Source organism: Aquila chrysaetos, chromosome 7 (genome assembly GCF_900496995.4).
Source record: "Aquila chrysaetos chrysaetos chromosome 7, bAquChr1.4, whole genome shotgun sequence".
Taxonomy (NCBI): domain Eukaryota; kingdom Metazoa; phylum Chordata; class Aves; order Accipitriformes; family Accipitridae; genus Aquila; species Aquila chrysaetos.
Genome location: NC_044010.1, coordinates 22,626,589 through 22,645,536, shown reverse-complemented (window position 1 = coordinate 22,645,536; position 18,948 = coordinate 22,626,589).

The following is an 18,948-nucleotide window of genomic DNA, read 5'->3' as shown; positions in this document are numbered from 1 at the left end:
CCAGTAATGGAACTGAGTGCTTGCTTATTACCACAGCTATTATTGATGTAGTTGTCAAATGAGTGTTTTTTTCCCCTATTTTGTGGATTGTTTACCCATACAAGTTTGATGTTCAATAGCTTACTCTATTTAAAGACAGAAACACATAAAAGTCTACCTTTTCAGCATTTGCTGGAGTTGGCATTTTCACTATGAACTATAACCTTTGCCATTTACTTACTCCCAAAATTAGGATAGAACTCTGGTAATGCAGCTCTTGGAATAGAGAACTTGCATTAATACATGCTTTTAAGCAGTAGTCGTAACTCATATACAACTGACTACTAGCCTCCTGCATCCTTTGTCTATCATGTAAACATACTGGCAAAATGGTAGCTACACAAACAGTTGTGATACATTGAGTTGTGGGGCAGAGCATAAGACACGAGCAAGAAAAAATGTGCAGAATTAGGACTCAGATACCTTCCTAGAACTTTTCTGTTACAAAAGCATGGAATAAATGTGAGGTAAGGTGCTGTTGAAAAGGTACAAGGAGGCATACAGACATGAGTAACAGTGTTGCACAGTGGTGTGGTATAAAGATAATAATAATATTTTCACACATTTTAAACATACCTATAAAAATGGTAGGACAGGAATAGTGATTTGTTGCCTTGATTTGGGTAAACTTTGGGTAAAAAGGAAAGGAGCAGCGGGGTTGATAAGGAGGTTGCAGTAAACAACATGACACAGAAAGAACATTTTTTTTTTCTAATTTCCCATTTTAGCTGGTAATTTCCATTTCATAAGAGGGACTTTTCCAGTCAGTGTATTTCCAGTGCATAATTGCACTTCTCAAGTAGTTAAGCACTTGGACTGTAGCCCTGTGTCTCCCAACACCAACAAAAATGTGCTGTAATTGTTCAGAAATGCAGTGCTCTTTATGGCTCACTGCCACATGTTACTTCGTACTAATTCTGTCAGCTCCCTCAAGCTCAGCAGATGCCACAGTCAGGCAGAAAATGAAAATCTTCCAGGGAGTTCCCTTTTCTGAAGCAAGTGGTGATGGTAGTTCAGTGGAGCACACGTCTGCATCAGAGCTGAAGAGAGGTTGGACTCATTGCAGTACTATTTTGCATTCTCTGTCAGAGTACAGAATACCCACTAACATTTTTCATTTTACGACACAAAGGTGTACGTATGTTTTCATTGCAAAAATTCAGAATGAGCTGAAAACCCCAAATCAATTTCTACTGAGAAAATCTAAAATGGAGAAATAGGTCATTTCAGACTACTTTGACTTGGAATAAAATATTTGCTTTATACAACTACCCTAAAATGTTCCGATTTTCTCCTGGTTCAGTATTTGGCAATAAGCACTGGCCTTCTGGGTGGCCTGGTGATGCTATTGTGCTTTGGTTTTCTCACCTGTAAAATGGAAAATTGTCCAGTCAAGAAACACTTCCCAATTTATAATGATAAATTTTGTTAACTTTATTTTAGAAGTTTGCTTGTATCTAGTGTGTTTAACCATAAGGAACAATATACACGTGAAGAAAGATATATCCCATGAGTAAATATAGGCTCTGTAATTAACTAGTATATTGTAGTAATACCAAAGGGATCTCGTTAGTATATACTTATAGTAATGAACTCTAAGTTATTTCTATCAAATGCAAGAAGCTTGAGAGATTTAATGCAGTATTTATATTCAGTGTTTAGTCACAGGGAGATGAAATTGTTAAGTGACAGGTTTATAAAACTAATATTTTTCTAATGTTTTTCCTGTGTTTGTGTTAGACCTGATTAGTATTTGATAAATTCATCTTTTCTTTTAACTATACTCTTTCAAATGACATGACAGTGAGGATATGTCAAGAAACCCATTAAGCACTAATAGTCACTGGAGTAAGCAGTAGCTTGCTTAGATGAAAGAATGTATAATACAGGAGATGTTCACTACATCACTCTCTTAATTCACAATAGGTTGAAATGGTCTAGATTAAATATATGTAGAACAAGATCATTTGCTAGTTTAATTTGGGAAGGATTTATTGATTTCAGTGATGCTATATACAGTTAAGGCTGTGGTTTATGATCTCTGCCTTAGATAAGGATTGATTTCACATTGGGATTATTTATTCGTATAAGGTAAAGTTCAGATATATGTTGGTAGAATTAACAGCTAAGTTTATATGCAGCTAAGCGGAAAGCAGTTTTGTAAAGAGATGCTGAAAGGAGATCAGGTATCTTTTTATGAAGAAGAAAGCTCTGTAAAAACATATGCTCTATTTATGCGAATTTTGTAACGAGAGTTACAAGTTACTTCTAAAGGAGCATTGCAGTGTCATTAATAATCAGATAAGACATTAATGTCTGGATGGCAAGTGATGGACCAGTGCAGTGCAGCTGATATGAGGAAGGAAGGATTCAGACATGGGGACCTAAAGAGATACTAAATCAGGATTTAGTCTAAGTCCAGAGTCATCTTCTGCATTTGACAGCTGCCACTGACAGCACTCAGTGGGCACCTCAACTTATTTTTTCAGTTTGCAGTTTCCACGATTTCTTCTGATCATATCCAGATGCGTGCATCAGTCTTAGTGCTGAACAGTTTGACACTGCCTCCTAGCTAATCAATATCCCAAGTCTAAGCATGCTTACACCCCCCGCTTCAGCCTGATGGGCGTGCCTGGTGCACATCTAATGCTTTGAACTGAACTCCACACAAAAAGTTGAGACAGCATCTGCCTTCTGTTAAAAAAGCATAAGGAAAATGTTATGCTATTGCTCCCTAGCAGACACAGTTTATGGTTAAGAGACCCTGTTTGGAGTACAGTATGATCATCCATGGCATAAGGGAGATTTCGGTCTTCATCTATGGATTCCCAAGAGACTGCTGGTGTCCTCATGCTCTAAGCCATCCTGGGCTGGGCCACCTCCTCTTGAAGGTGTGCTGGTGTGCAGAATGGGACCAAGATTGACTGGGATAGAGAAAGCACAGGTGAGCCCAGCAAGGGGAGTACTCAAAGGGAGAGGGACTCTTGGGTGACAGGCCTTACTTCAGGGGCTGTTAATACATTTTTTACATTAAATGGTCAAGGTGTAAAATGGGCTAACTCTTAAAAGTCTGTGTTCAGTTGTTCTCAATTCCAACTGAACTGTCTGTCCTTTCTCACAAGTTGGAGAAGCAGCCTGTATGCCTACTGCCACAGAGCTCTGGATTTACTGCAGCTGCCAAAGAGGCTCTGCACTGTGGCATCAAAATCCAGTTTTAGTTTCAGCCCTTGCGTCCTTCTGTGTACTGTAGGAGTGTAGGAGAGAAACACCGATTAAGAGCTTTATGACCTAAAAAAGTAACGTGGTAGCTTTTAGATAAGCTCAGCTCTTAGGTCCCTGGCCTGCTATGGCTTCAGTGCAGCTGGAGACAGTGATTGTGGCCATCAAGTAGCATGGCCTGGGAGGAGAGGATTGGTAGCCTTAACCGTGGATGTGAGACTTGATTACTCACCATGTGCTCTAGCTCTAGCTCTAGCACGTCCTCAGACAAGTGCTGTTCTGGTCCCACTGACTGACTCCCCAGTACTGATCAGACTGTATTAGGTGTGCTCCTGGAAAGCGTCTTTCAATTTAATTTTGTTTGAAAGCAACCCACTCTGCATGCTCTGAGACTGCTCTGCAATGCAAACTAGGATGTGGGAAGTCAGGATGGTCCTGATTCAAACTAAAAGGCTTATGCAGATACTGCCAAAATGCTGTGGATAAAGGTACCCGTACAATGGGTGTACCCCCAAAATGGGAAGATGACACTTGTTTAAGAAATGGAAGTGTGACACCTGTGGCAGTTAATATTTCTACCATACCTCAAAATACTAGACATCCACTTGCTTCCTGTTTGAGTAATGGAGAGGTGATGATTTTTATCATGTTTATCAACTGCATGCAGTTTACACATTAATTGCATAGTGTATTTAACCTTCTCATATTTATGTTTCTTATAGTGTTCTGAATATGAGTGTAAGGAAAAGGGATAATGGTCCTATTAATACAATGTACAGAGAAACAAAGGATAAAGTACAAATGGAGATGAGAAAAATGTGTTAAGATTTTAGAGGAAATGAAAAAGTTGTCAGAAGAGGGCAGTCTTTTCATATAAACTATAAACCAACAACAATACAGAAAACATCTTAAATTATTCCTTTCACTATAGTTGAGCATGCCAGTGTGGGGTTGACCTTGTTAAGGAAACTGCAACATGCACAAAACTTGATCACAACAAGAATGCTTCTCTTTTTTGCTACCTTCAAAGGACAGAGGCCTGGCTTTGCAGTAATAGTTTTTTCCTTTTATGTTCAGACAAGAGAGTTAGAAATAATTTTAAGATGAGTCAACAAAGGGAAATGTGGTCATCCTTTTTTTTTTTTCTTTTGCAGTTAAAGGCAAATGAACTTTGAATACTTTGGGTATTAAGGGCAAAATCCACTTGCTTAAATATTATTGCAGAGAGGTAAGCCAATATTTAGATTAAGAACTAACAAAACACTAATAAATTAAATGAATGCTTTATTAATGTATTCTTAATCATACCAATCTGTGTCAGTATTTATTCAAATACAATATGTAGTCATTAAGACTGTTTTAAATAGTGAATTGCATAAGCAATTGGCAGACTACCCTGGTTTTATACAGAACTTGTTGCAGTCAGTAGATTCCAGCTACAACTAGCCTGTAACTATTCCAGTGAATGTATCACTGCAGTGATAGAAGAGAAACCCTAAAATTTGAATGAACATCATTTGTGAACTGAGACAAGAGATTATGAAGATATGTTTGTTTTAATTTCTGATTCCTGAGTGGAAGGAGTAGCCTTGTGGCCGTGTCTTTTTGTGAGTAATTTAGGCTGGGTAGGTCAGGGCAATGGAGCTGGAACTCCCACTGTCTAGGTAAGGCTTTATGAAGATCACCACCAGTGTAAGTAGGCATACTTCATAAAAATTTAAAACAAATGTGACAGTTAAAAGGCATTATATATCAGTATCTATTGGAACTTTTCCATATTAAGACCTTTCCACAAATCTCAAATTAAAATGTCCAGCATCTCAGCAAAGCTTATTAACGCAGCCATTGTTGCCAAGTGACTTCAAGACCAGGGGCATCTCATGGCCAGCAGCTCAGAGCAGGAGCAGAGGGAGCTCTTATCTCATCTACCTGTAGATACTCAATCTAGTCTCTGTGGAAAGGGTAAAATGTAAAAGATACAGGCCAAATAGGAAGACTATAGTCAACTCTGTAGCTATGCCTTAAATCAGAAGGGTTCCTTGAACATACAGGGATTCACACCAGTAAAAAGTAACCCAAGTGTTTTTGGACCCCCTCTTCCAAACAGTGTATGCAGAATATATATCTGTTGTATTCTAAGAATGGGAACCCCACCTGCTAGCTATGCAAGACAATGCAATTTGAACACATTCTGTCTGTTCAAAATCAGAAAGGAAAGGAAAAGCAAGGCAACTGGAGGATTAGGACTCCTGACTTTCCAGAGATTTAATATGCTTATGTATATTTAGGATGGGAACTTTGCCCATTTTGAAGTGCTTCTAACTCAGGTTGTTATTTCCTTTTAGTTGATATGTGAATGAATCCCTGCAAGATGTAAGATAACACAGCCACTTCTTTCAAAAATCTTTAGTGAATTAGATTCAGTAACATTTTAACAAAATGGTCTGAAACGAGGAGAATTAGGCTGCAGTGATTTTTTTTTTTTTTTTTTTTTAAGAAGTGACAAGCAATAGCCCCTGTACATAGTGGTATTAGTTTTTTCCTGTGTTCAAGAGGAATCTATTGCACTTACCACAGTAATAATCTCTTAAAATATATTTTTAATTTGAACAAACTAGGAGTCTTGGCTTGATGGTTGATGTTAAAACTTTTTTTCTACCTCAGAATCCTTCCTTTGTCAATTAGGAGGAAAGTTTCATGAATCAAAGTAGATTCTTGTGGCCTTCTGATAGGCGAGAGGGAGTGGCAAGTGATTTCTAAGCATGAGTTAAAAAAACCCTAGGTAGCAGAACTGAAGAAATGTATGATATCAAAGCAAGGCTACTTTGGCATTCTCAGTGTTTCAAAACAAAGGCAGGCATTGGCCAAGCCAATGCGAGGTACCCCAAACCTCTCACTTTTAAAAATATAAATCAGAAATATCTCCAGTGAAGGAAATTATAACCCCAGAATTATGTTGCTGGAAAGGCAGTGGGAATGAAAGAGGTGAAATCAGAAGAATCATCAACCTTATATCTGAATAGTTATTGATGTAATTCTGTAACTCCAAATCTATTTTAATATGTGTCAAATGTCAAAAAAGTCCCCAAATTTCCTTAAAGTTTGGAAATCTATCTTGAGTGGAAATTTGGGTCTAGGCGCTTGGCTGAGTGAGGACACAACTTCAGTTAATGAAGTTTTTAGACCTTGATTCAGTAAAGCACTTAAACTCCAGGAGATTTCAGTGATTGGTTAAGATGAGAATTAAGTAAGCACTCAAACAGAAGCCTACCTAATTGCAGTCTCAAACAATTAAGTGGTTTTTGCTTGAAGATCAAAGATTTTCTTAGTGCTCAAATCTGTCATAAAATATTTAGTTTGTGCATGGTATGCATATTATGCCTTTGTTCCAATTAAGAAACAAATACACAGCATAAGGAAGGAGCAAAGGGTGTCTAAAGGCTCTACCAATCTTTTCCCTCCCATCCACCTACTCCATGCTCATGGATGCTTTTAGTCTGTGGTTTCCACCCTTCAGGCAAGTCTAAGGGGAAGGCAGAGTTAATCACAGCATGGCATACTGCTCAACATGAGGTGCATGCATTGTCGTGTATTGGATGCCAAGACACACCCCCTATTCCTGTAAAATATAGCAAGATGTCTTCACTGTGGATGCAGAGCAGATGGGGCTTTAGCTTTTCAGTTCTTATTCAAAACAATTCTTTCACTTTAATGCATTTGATTTCCAGCTGATTTTCCTTAAAGGAACAGAGGGCTGTATGAAAGGTGTCAGGAGCTGTGCTTAGGGTTTAAAGGTGTTGTGGTATATATAATGCATATTATCGTATTTTAGGATAGCTAAATTTTGGATATTTCCCAATGTTTTGACTAGCAAAACACATTGGATCCTGGTAGGTCCACATTATTGAAGAGAGACATATAAACTGGAAATTTTCCAACAACAGTATGACTCTGCCTGTCTGTTAAGATCGGTCTCCTTCTGAGCCTGGCTGGATTGGAAGTAGTAGACCTGTATACTTGTCTATGTATATGCATGCAATAAAATCTTCACCCCTCATATAGGTTATTGTTAACTTGTCAATAGGATTCCTAGGCCACCCTTGATTATCAATAGCTGGATCTAATTTTAAAAAGTGGGGGTTTTTTCCTATCTCATTTTTGCATTCATTTTTTTCTGAACTAAAAGAGAAGAAAGACTTCTGGTTAGCAAAATTGCCAGATTTGCTTTGAAATCTTTGTCCCTATTGTGTAAAGAATACTTAAAAAAAAATTCTTAAACCCGACCAGTTTTTAAGTAAATATAATAAACATATAATATAATATATAATGGTATAGTGTATAGCTCTATCAAGTGAAGGACTTGTGCTGATTTATATTGTATCTGGTCCATTTGCCCTAACTTCTGCAATCAAAAAAGAATGTGTGTGTGTGTGTGTGTATATATATATATATGTATGTATATATATAAAAATGTCTCTGAATCAAACTTTTTTTCCCCATGCTATTATTATCTTTCTGGTTGTTCTTTGAAGTACCTACATCTATATTTTTTAAAATATGATAAACTGAGGCAAGAAAAGGAATATAATTGGATGAAACGAGGCCAAGAGTTTCACCAACTGTTCAGCAGCCCACACAAAAAGATTGTGGGTTGTTGGCGTTTGTTTTGAGTGGGGAGTCTCGGAGCGGTTGGAGGGGCAGGGAATATGCAGATAAGCATCTTTATTGAAAAAAAGAAAAAAACCACAGGCTTTATCCAATATGTGGAAAGAGGTGTCAAGACTTGAACAGAAGCTGACCTCAGGTGCTTCCCTGAGGACTGATAGACAATGCAGTGCGATGCAGACAAAGTGCAATCAGTCACCGGGAGAACTGACAGATCCTTGCTGGTAACTCTTCAGACTTCTACCTTTCCTGCAAATGCAATTGCTATCTAATCTACCTCAGTGTATTTTGATTGGTATCAAAGACCTACTGTTTAAATGGCTCCAGGTAAACCACGTCACCTGTATTGGATAGGTTAGGAAGCTTGTATATTTGAGGACATTGTAACTACCAGAAGGACAGTGGTGACAAGTCTCAAAGAATGGACACAGAAAATAATGCGAATCTTCAACCTGATCAGCAGTGTAAAGTGAGAGAAATAAAGAAAAATGTAGGAAGTCTTTCAGGAGAGACCGTCAAAATAATAACAAAAACAAGCTCTGGAACGTGCTCAGGGAAAAGGAGGGATATTTTAGGGTGCAGTGTTATCTGGGAAATGAACTTTGACTTGCTAAGAAGGGACCTGTCCACCGGGGTAACTTTGTTCATAGACATAGTTGCATCCTGGGCTGAGCCAGATGGGGTTCGTTCTAGTTCAGATGAGTGGGTTTTAAAGTCAGAGCTGGATCCTCAACTGTCTGTCAGCTGAACTGCTGCCTCCAGTAAGTGCTGCTCCCTACCCTGATACACTCTTTACTGGGAGCCATGCCACCCAAACTTGGCTCAGTGGGCAGCTCCTCCTTCCCCTGCCCACTCAAGCACAGAACAAGAAGTCCCCATCCCTGGAACTGCCTGCGAGTCTGGCAGCTCACCCGTTCCTGCATCTCCCTCCAGCAGCAATTTTTCCTCCCAACAAAAACAACCCACAGGACCACAAATGTTAGTTTAGTGCTTGGTTCTTAAAGGTGATGCTCAGTGATAGAATAAGCTTTTGGACTTAAAAAATAGAGGCATCCATCTCACAAAAACAATCCCAATGAACAATAATATTATTGACATTCTTCAAAGTGAAAAAGCTGAAAAGAGAAAAAATGAAACATTACAATATCTACTCCTGAATGGCTTTCAGGTCGCAATTGAAGGGCTGAAGCAGTGTGATAGCTAGTGCCGATACTCCTCACTCCATGCCTTCTCTGCACATTATGCAGAAAGCTCCAAGTTTGTTAGGTTGCAAAAAGTCGTGTACTTTTTTTTGTTTACTAGGTCTTGAAGTATTCAGGGGAGTCAGTGGAAAGATTCCTGCTGATTACAATGGGCTTGGATCAGCCTCCTCCCCCCCCCCCCCCCCCCCAAAAAAAGAAGAAAAGATTATATAATCGTCAAATCTAAAGCCAATGAAGGGGGAAAAAAAATCTATAAACACTTATCTACATCAGGTACAATATTAATGAAACTTTGAAAATGCAATCCATTTTAAAAAATAAATATAACTAGAGCTCTTTCAGTAGTTTTATCTCATTATCTACAGGGCCATAAACATTGCACTTGGTTTCTGTCTCATGCAAGACTTTGAAGATGAGATAGTGCTTTGTGGCATACAAATCACTAGAAAAAAGATCCAAGATTGAATAAAATAAGCTTGAAATGATTCTCTAGATGGAGATGCAGCTTTTGCCTACAGCATTAATATATTACAGTTTGGCATCTCTAAAATATAGCTGTGAAGAATGCTGTGAACCTGCTAATTAATAAGACTCTTTTCCTCAGACATTTCATTAACCTAAACTTTTTAGTTTTCTGTAGGTTGAATGCATGCATGCCTGTTTTTAACCTTTGTACAATGACTCCTAATGTTATAATTAATTTATTCCCACTAGCAAGAGGAGAATATTGGGTTATAGAAGTAATTCAAAATGAGTCATGCATAATTTATACTGATCAATATTCTCGAGTATAATATTTTATTTTCTCTGATGACTTTTCATTTTATAGAAATAACGTATTGTCAAAAATGCAGAACTCGATAACATTTCATTTATTATTTAGCTTTAAACAATACACAAGGAAATATTTAGAAGGGTCCAGAGGAGACGTGAACATAAAGAATTAAAAACACCTTACTTGCCCAGGCAAGATCTCCAATTACCCAGACTACGTCCAGCATCTTCTAAGAGCACCCTGTATGGATGCCTTTTTATTTATGTAGCACAAAAACTGAGTCTGGGGTTTTCTGCAGAGAGCTCACTTCTGAATCCTTCTGTTGCACATCTCCTGTAAGGTGAGAATAATCGTCTGAGAATACTATCCAAGAGCTGGAAAAAGTCACTTCATGTGCGTAGTGGGGATGGATTAACGACTGCACACAGTTCCTTTTGACCCTGACACTCCATTACTGCTAAAGGCCAGCTTCACTCCCCACTTTCCCCACCTATTTAATCAGAAGAGGAGTGTGTTTGACAATTCACAGTGAGGACTGTTGCGCCTTGTGGGGAATTGAAAGGGAGTAAGGGGGGGAATTTTCCCTTCTTAGAAGACTGGGCTGGTCAAGTTTATTTGTTGTGTTTTGCTTTGATTTGATTTTTCTCCAACTGTAGCCATGGTAGAGGATGAATCACAAGGGTTTGGTTATCTGATAAACCAGGCTGGAAATGGGTTGGCAAGAAGAGGGTGAAGGGCATCAAAATACCTCTTCTCTGTGAGGCTGCAGGGTAACAAGTAACAGTCATCAGCTCTCCTTTCATTTTTAGCCAAGGAGGGACAGAAGGACTGCCCCCATGTCAGTGGGCTGATGAGCACCCTCCCAAATAGGTTGGGGCAATCACAGGAGGAATGATTTACCGCTGAGAAATGATCCCAGATTTAGTGAAGCTGTAGCCTAATTAAACTATATCCCATGCATCTTGTCCTTCTTCCCTTTTACCTTATTCTCTTCCTTCTTGGTGTTATTGCTGATGCCACCACTTTGCAGAGCTCCAGGAGGGGAATTCACTAGTTTGCTAGCTCCCTGCATTCACAGGCACCCAAAGGTTGCATGTCAGGTTGCAACGCTGATGCTAGATGAAAGGGAGGAAGTACTGTTCTGTAAATAACTCACCTATGAAAAGCCATCAATTAACTCACACGTTTTTCATTAATGGTTAAGGTTTTGTTTCCTGTGACAGATGCAGTACTAAATATAACTAGCTGGGTACTTCTTCAGCACAGGTATCAGTTGATGTGAATTTTACTACTGATTTAATTCCTTGTGAAATTGGATTTAAGTCCTCATGAGAATAAAGCCTTTATTTAACTGGCAAAGGAGACAAGAACACTCCATGTTTGGGAAAAGAAAAGATACTTCTACAGCAGTAACTGTTTCTGGTTTGGTAATTAGGAACTTGATATATTACTAAAAAGAAACATGAAGGAGGTGGATTGATACTGGTTAGAAAAAGAGTGTAGTAACTGTTATTGATAAAGGCTGTTGCTCTCCATGTTTTGCATGCCTATGATCAGGTGAGGCACAGAAAGAAAACTCTCAGTAAATCTTCATAGGCAAAATAAACCCTATTTTTCTTGTTAATGTAGCAGGTTAATGTTAAAGTATTTGGGTTCAATCTTGGCAGTAAGCAGACCTAAACTTACTTTAAACAATTGATTGTAGGTGTTCTTACTCTATTTTTTTTTTTTTTTCTGTAATGTCTTCTGTGAAGCAATTTCTCATGTAGTGGTTATATATAAAGTTCATCAGAGCTGGAAAATTTTATAACAAAATGTATGTTGTTATCCTTTACCCCCCTCTGCCCAGTTTGGTAATAAATAGTTTTTCAGGTATTCAGTTATGCATAGACTGTTTTGAATTCATAGTATTTTTCGGTGTGCAGATGGCTTTGGTTTTCCTGCTTTAGTATTCATTTTGTTATTCCCCTTGTGATTGTTCTGGCTTAATTGGTGTTTATTATGTAGCACTCTCCTAATTATATGCTTGCATATTGCAAAGTTTAGGGGTTTGAATGTCTATTATATGCCTATTCTGCAGCTCTTCATAGATTTTTTTCAATATGCTCTGACACCGCAGTCATTCCAGAGAGTATCATTAAAACTATCCTTAATGGCTTTTCACTTGTTAAGGGTGGCACTTCAAGTTTGTTTTCTTTGTCATTCTTATTCCATGCTTTTTTGCCTAGCATTTTGGTAAAGCGAAATGAAAATTGCAGAATGGCAAGAAGAGTAAGCAAGCCAATAATTATCTACTTTGTATTCTTATGTTGTGAAGTATGCCATCCTGAGTGTTTGAAAGATTTATGGATGTGTTCTTATTCAGAAGCATGTAGGGTTACAGAATTTTTTCTCAAGAAATGGTCTTGTGCCTGCCTTGATCTGCTCAATTCAGATCTCGTCGCACTTTTTTTTTCTTTGAGAAATTAAAAATGAAAGAAGCTGAAACTCCTAAGTGATGTTCCAGCTATTGTTTCACTACATGTCTGAATTGAATCAGGAAACAGACTAGCTTGAAAATAATAGCAACAAAAGCAGAAAAGAGCTTTTTGCAGACCCAGCTTAATTCCCAGATGTAGTTCATAGCATGCCCTCAAAAACAGTCATTCTAGCTCAGTTGAGCCCCTGGGGCCTGTGGCTCCAGTTACTTGTCCCAAAGCTAGCTAGTCTCAAGGTCATGCTACCACAGCTGTTGAATGCCCTGTAAGCCTCCTGGGAGTTGGGAAATCTCTGCTGTGGTTGGAGCAGTTTGCAGCCTTACCAGTTGAGTCAGGCTTCCTGCAGATCGGTCTCTTCAGCACTTAAGCTTTCTGGCCCGACTGCTTTTCTTAAATTGAGAAGCTGATCTGAAACATCCTGTCTCCACTTCTTTTTTTCCCCTTCCCTCATTGTGATTTATTGCTTTCTAATTTCTGCCAGCACGCTGTTAAAGGGGTGAACTAATCAACAGGAAAATCTGCCTGGTAAAAATAAGCTAAAAGATGTCTCTGAAACATTTTTAACCCAGCCAGTTACAGAAATATATCTCATTGCAATGACTTCCAACCAGTTGTATGGGATAACTCAGGGAAGGTTAAATGAAGCAGGACTACGAAAACTGTCTGGTTTTACTGCAAGAAAGAAACGTGTTTTACAAGCACACCTTTAGTCCTTATTTTAGGTTTTCTTCAATATCATTACAGCTAGATGGTAAATAGTAGGAGTTTCGTGAATCAATACAAAGATGTCTGGGTGTGCGCCTGTTGCAGTGTTTTCATTACAGCAGACACAGGAGGCATATTTCCAAAGAATATAATAAATCTTGTCTTTGGAGGTGTCTATCCTGAATATTTTCACTTTTTTTTTTTCCATCTGAAGATAACATTCAATTGTTCATGTTGGTTTTAGAAAGAATGAGTAACAGAATATTTCAGTCATCATGACATGTCAGTAGGAATTATTGCTACTCAGATGTCATGTAATAATAGGAAAAGAACATAAAAAGAACAAACCCAGGAAGAAAACAAGATTTTAATTTCAATCTACCATGATATTTTAGCATTTTCTGGAGTGAATTAGAAAATTTACCAACAGCAAATTCCAACTGGAAAAAAAAAAAAGCTATAGGAATTCTTGAAGCCAATATAATTATACATAAATATCTGTTTACTCTAAACACTTTTTCAGCAAGAAAACTGTTACAACACAGCTACATGTATAAGTAAGCAAGAGCGTTTAGCAATGATCTCAGAATTTTCCAGTTCAATATACTTTATTGTGCAGGCATCTATGATCAGTTGGGTTATCTGTTAAAGTAATCTGGTTATCTGGTCTCATGACATTTTTCCAAACCTAGGGCATTGCAGCTAGTAGCGATGACTGTAGATCTACTTCTCCCTGAATTTCACTCTTTCCAATTGGATTTCTTATTAGGTGCATTACTTGTTAAATAAATAGCCTCCATTCCTGTGTCCGTGCTTTCCATATGTGAAAGTTTTCAGTATCAAGGTACTCTACCCTTCAGCAAGTTTCTAGTAAAATGAGTAGGAATTTTGTCTGATTGCAAAGCACTGGGAAGGACCTTATCTGAATGCCACATAACAGCTCTTCTTATCTTTCAGACTTCCCAGATTGAATTGCTCTGCAAGAGTTTTCTTTTTTAAGTTAAAAATGAGCAAGTAACTTAAATTTTCAATTATCTGTAATACATCGGAGGAGTTTTAATTTCTGAAAGGGGAAGAAAGCAGCAAACTTTTTTTTTTTTTTCAAGTAGGCATTCCTTTTATCTTATTAGAGCCATACAGAGTGTTAAAACAAAAGGATCAGAAAATATAAAACAAATTCCAAGAGACTGATCATTATAATCAGTTTTTTTGAAGTTGAAGTGCTAAAATTTTCGATGCAAGCAATGACTAGCTCTGATTACATCCACTTGTGTTACGAATTCATAAGCAGTACAGGTTTATGAAAAGTTTAACTAAAGAAGTTCACATCAGAAGTAATGTGGTTCATTTGTTAAATTTATATGCTTTTGTTTTATCTAGTAGAAATACAGACTTAAAAAATAAAATATTTTAACCTACAGACAAGGAGAATAGATGATAAAGAATGCAGTAGAGCTGAAGAAGAGTTCAGAATTTGGGAGTGTAGGAAAAATATGGTCTATGTACATACACTATAAATATGCATGCATATGTGTCTGTGGAGAACACCATTCAATAGAAAATGCTGCAGAAAAAGGTGGCAATGTTTCATTTGTGTAATCTTCTTGTATTATTTTCTTCTGTAGAGGAAAAAATTCTCCTATGTTCTGGAATGAAGTAGTATGTGTTTGGAAGGAGGAAGGAATTTGGGCTCATTTACAGAAGGCCAGAAAAAAAAAAAAAAAAGCAGAATTTTGGGAACATATTCTGATTCTCCCTACCACTGGTGCCAAGTTTCCTTTCATACTGATGGGTTAAGGCAGTAGGGCCATGGAAACCATAAGTAACTAAGGGTTTGTAGTATTTTCTTCAGGCTGGTCCCCAGGACAATTTTGTGGCAAATCCTGCAGAACAAATCTCTGCTGACTCTGTTCCTTCCTTGTGGTGACACCTGTTGGCAGCCAAAAAGTGATGTGATTTAGAGGTGCTGAGACACCTGTTGTTGCAAGAGCTGTTGTATTATGGTATCAGAATGGCTGCAGGGAAAAGAGGCAAGGACATTAAAGGTGTTTGCTAATGAGCGTATACTATGTAATGTGTATAGCTAAATGTAATAAGCTGTAAGCTGTTTGCCTCCTCTTGTGAATTAATGTACCTGCTCACTGATTTGATGGAGTCAAATCCTAGGCCAGGTGTCCCTTCAAGGGGAAAGGTGCTGTATTTTCTGTCTCCCTTGCAATGGGACTATTGTGGTTTGTAGCATTAGTGCCAGGGTGCCTACATGCTGTCTCTCATTATCTTCATATGGTCTGTCATGCACTACTGTAGAAGCTACATGTATTTGGTAAGAGCATGAAATCATCCTGGTTTGCATCCTACTTGCATATAACAGTTTTCATGTCAAGTGTAACTTTATTTCATCAAGCTAATAATATACCTAGAAATATCAGGTGTATAAATGATATACCTATATATCAGCAAAAGAGTTTGCAGAGGTGCAGTTACCAACAAAACAAAAATTTATGTTGCATATGAGTGAGTGGCAGGCTTCTATTGTCAGCCCATGTTAAAGCATAGGCCTCCATTAACCTATGTAGGCCTATAGCAAGGCTTTGGTAGTCATTTATCTGGTTTCAGCAGTGGTTATATGCGGAGTATCACCCTGTTTGCCAGCACTGGGAAAAGATCTTTCACCCTCCTAGTCCTGTATCCCTGTGTCCAACAGTTGCTCTAGCTAGCTGAGTGAGGAGACTAGAACAAAACCATGTTCAAGAGGTACCCTATTGATCTATATCATTGCTGGATTTTTTTGCCTTGGGAGCCACATCAGATGCCAAAATTTCCTGAAAAGATTTTTCTGCTCTAGGCTAGGATGCTAAGGAACAGAAACTCCTGAAAGCAGTTCAGGAGTTAATTAGTAATTTAATTAATACTACATTATCTCCTAGTCTTTTTAAGGAACGGGGAGATCTCGGTATTGGTCCCCCAAGGAAGGAGGCAAGGGCACCCTACATTGGTTTTTTTGTTTTGGTTTGGTTTTTGGTTTGTGTTTTTTTTTTTTGATATAACATTATCGATGTTTCTATCTAGGGCTATTCATAACCAGGGGAGAAAAAAAATGCTAGTGGTAAAAAGCAATGCCCAGTATTTAGGGCAGTGGCCCAGGAATCCAGAAATGAAGATTCAAACTGATGGCCGCGGTCAAAGTGTTCCCCTTCCTCTGCCTGAGCTCTCCATCTGTAAAATGAAAAATAATGGTATTCCTCTGCCTCCCAGAAATGTTACAAATGCACTAAGGCTTGTGAAGCACTTGCTATTTAGCGATGGGGAATGCAAAAGTACAGAAGATGGAGTTCCTTGTGAAAAAAGCTTTTTTCTATTAAGGGATTCTCCACAGCATTTATTTTGCCCCTAACAATCAGTTTTAGCTGACAGTGTTTTAGTAGTAGAGCTTTCAGACATGTCTGCTTTTTTTAAAAAAAAGTTTGTCTTTTTTTAATTACAAGTGCCATCAACATTTCTAAGTTAGACCAAGCTGTGCTAGACCCGATGTCAAATTAAGACCTTTACCCTATGAGATTCGTCTGCATTCTCTGCCTTTCACAGTGATCGAGCTTATAATGTGTCTGGACATACTGCTAACATACATGACTTACCCTGAAACAAACTTACCCCCCAAAACACTTGACCATCTGTAATCACTACAGCATGGAATTAACTTCTTGTTGCATTGTACTTAGCAACTAATGGGAATAGTAACTTGGGGTTAGTTCTCCTTGCTGCTGGTGTAACCGCTTTGCTTGCAGTTTTTACTGGGAGGAGGTTAATCAGCCCTGGTAACGGGGAAATCGGGCCTGTGGCCGTTCCCACCTGGGAGGAGGGAGTGGCTGGACTCAAACCAGGCCTGCTGAGCTGGCAGAAGCGCTCTGCAATTCCTCACCGCCTCTGCTAATCGAGTGCTCTGTACGGGAGGGTGGTGGTGTTAAGCTGTCACGGACAACACAGAACCAAAGCTTTAAAAGCCTAATAAAATACTCTACATCAGCTGGTTTCACTTGGGTGAAAAACCGTTGTCCAGGCCCCGAGAGCCTCGGGGGCTGCCGTCAGCCCTGCGCCTGCCTGTCCCTGGGCCTCGCTGGGCCGGCCACCAGCCTCAGCCCGACCCCAACCCCGTCCCCTCCTGGGGGCTGCCTTCCCAGCCGGGCCGGGGCCTGCAGCGGTGCCCGGGGATGGCTGGGCTGTGGCCGACCCCGTCGCCTTCACCGGCCGTCCGGCCTCGCTGGGGGCGGAGGGAGGTGGCTGGCTGGGGAGGGAGGGCACCTCTGCCCCTGTGTTGCCTGGCACAGTTTTATCCACCGTGTTTTATACCGTTCCCGTGAGTTGTAACATCACAGGCTCCTTGCAAATAATGTTCCCGAGGGTTTGACAATTTCAGGAGGATATATTCAGCCTGCTGCCTGGGTAGCAGTGCCTTGATTTTTATTTTTTCAATATATTCCCATGTCGGGGGGAGATGGCAGCTAGCAGGTGATGAACAGCTCCCTCGGCCGGCGCACCCACAGCTGGGAGGAGAGATGTGTAGTTCCTGCCCCGAGGCATCAGTGCGGCAGTGCCGGGAACAGCACATCGCAAGGTGTGAACAGCCTGGCTCCAAGCTCTGGCAGAGACTTCGCAGCCGAGAGCGAGGCCACCTCACCTACTTGCCGTGATAGCACTTTATGGCACGTTCACTTTCCAAATCCTATTGTGAAGAAATATTCTCTACGCGGGGTATGAATCGGAAGCAAGAACGTTTCTGCGCCTCCATGCGATTACAGAGCTGCTTCTGTAAACAGGGGTAGCAGAAATAATGCCTGATGCTTGCAAGATTTGATGGGTGCTCTGATGGCCTCTCACACAAAATCTTTGTGATGGGACGTTCTCCATCAGGAATACTGAATGAGTAAAGTTGTCAGGATCCAGTCTGGTGTACCACGTGGATTTAAAAGCTGAATTGTACAACCAAATAATGGCTTAAGGCAGGAGGAATTGAGAGGATTGTTTTGGGCCATGGAGCCTGGTTTATTTTTGTCTCATGGTTTAAGATTGTTTGGTAAATTATTTCACACACATGAGACTCTGTACTGCAATGGGCGCCCAGCTCATTGTTTATACGATTAAATAAATAGATCAGAGATCCAAATATGCTGAAATGCTTCTCCAAACAATATGCAGTCCAATACTTCCTATGGAATTAAATTAATGTAAGCCTGTCACTTTAAATATATGGAAATATCCCGACTTTAATGATACAATTGCAAGACTTTCCTACAGCCACAAAGCACGCAACTAATCTGGAGTGAGTCTTTGAAGTGCAAATTGTACATTTCCCACCAAACACTTGAAGTAAAAGATGGGAAACATCAATTCACACTACTGACAAAAAAAGACTCCAGTTCGTCACAAGAAGAAAGGTTTTAAATTTGCAATTTTCATCTACAAGATAAGGTGTTAATGAATTTTATATTTTATCCAGATGGGTATGTAAATTTCTTCTGAACTTTGTTACAGAGCATCTATTGTGCAACTACTGAAAAGAGTGGAGACTGTAGTCTGTTGAGGGGGAAAACATCTGATTTACCTTGTTGTGGTTTTTTTTTTTCTAATTTTTTTCATGGATTCTGACATGGGAGCCTTGTCCAACTCTGTGACTGAAATCAGTGGAAATACATCTTTCTTTTTTTTTTTTTTTAAATAAGTTTCAGATCAGGCCAGTGTTGGAAGAGGCAGAAAAATCTCTTATTTTAGTCAGAGTAGACAATGTCCAACGCTTACAAATTTGGGGGTTTTTAGATAATAAACCGTATTCAATAAATTAAAAGGCATTTCTTGTGGGAGAGGTGGAGGG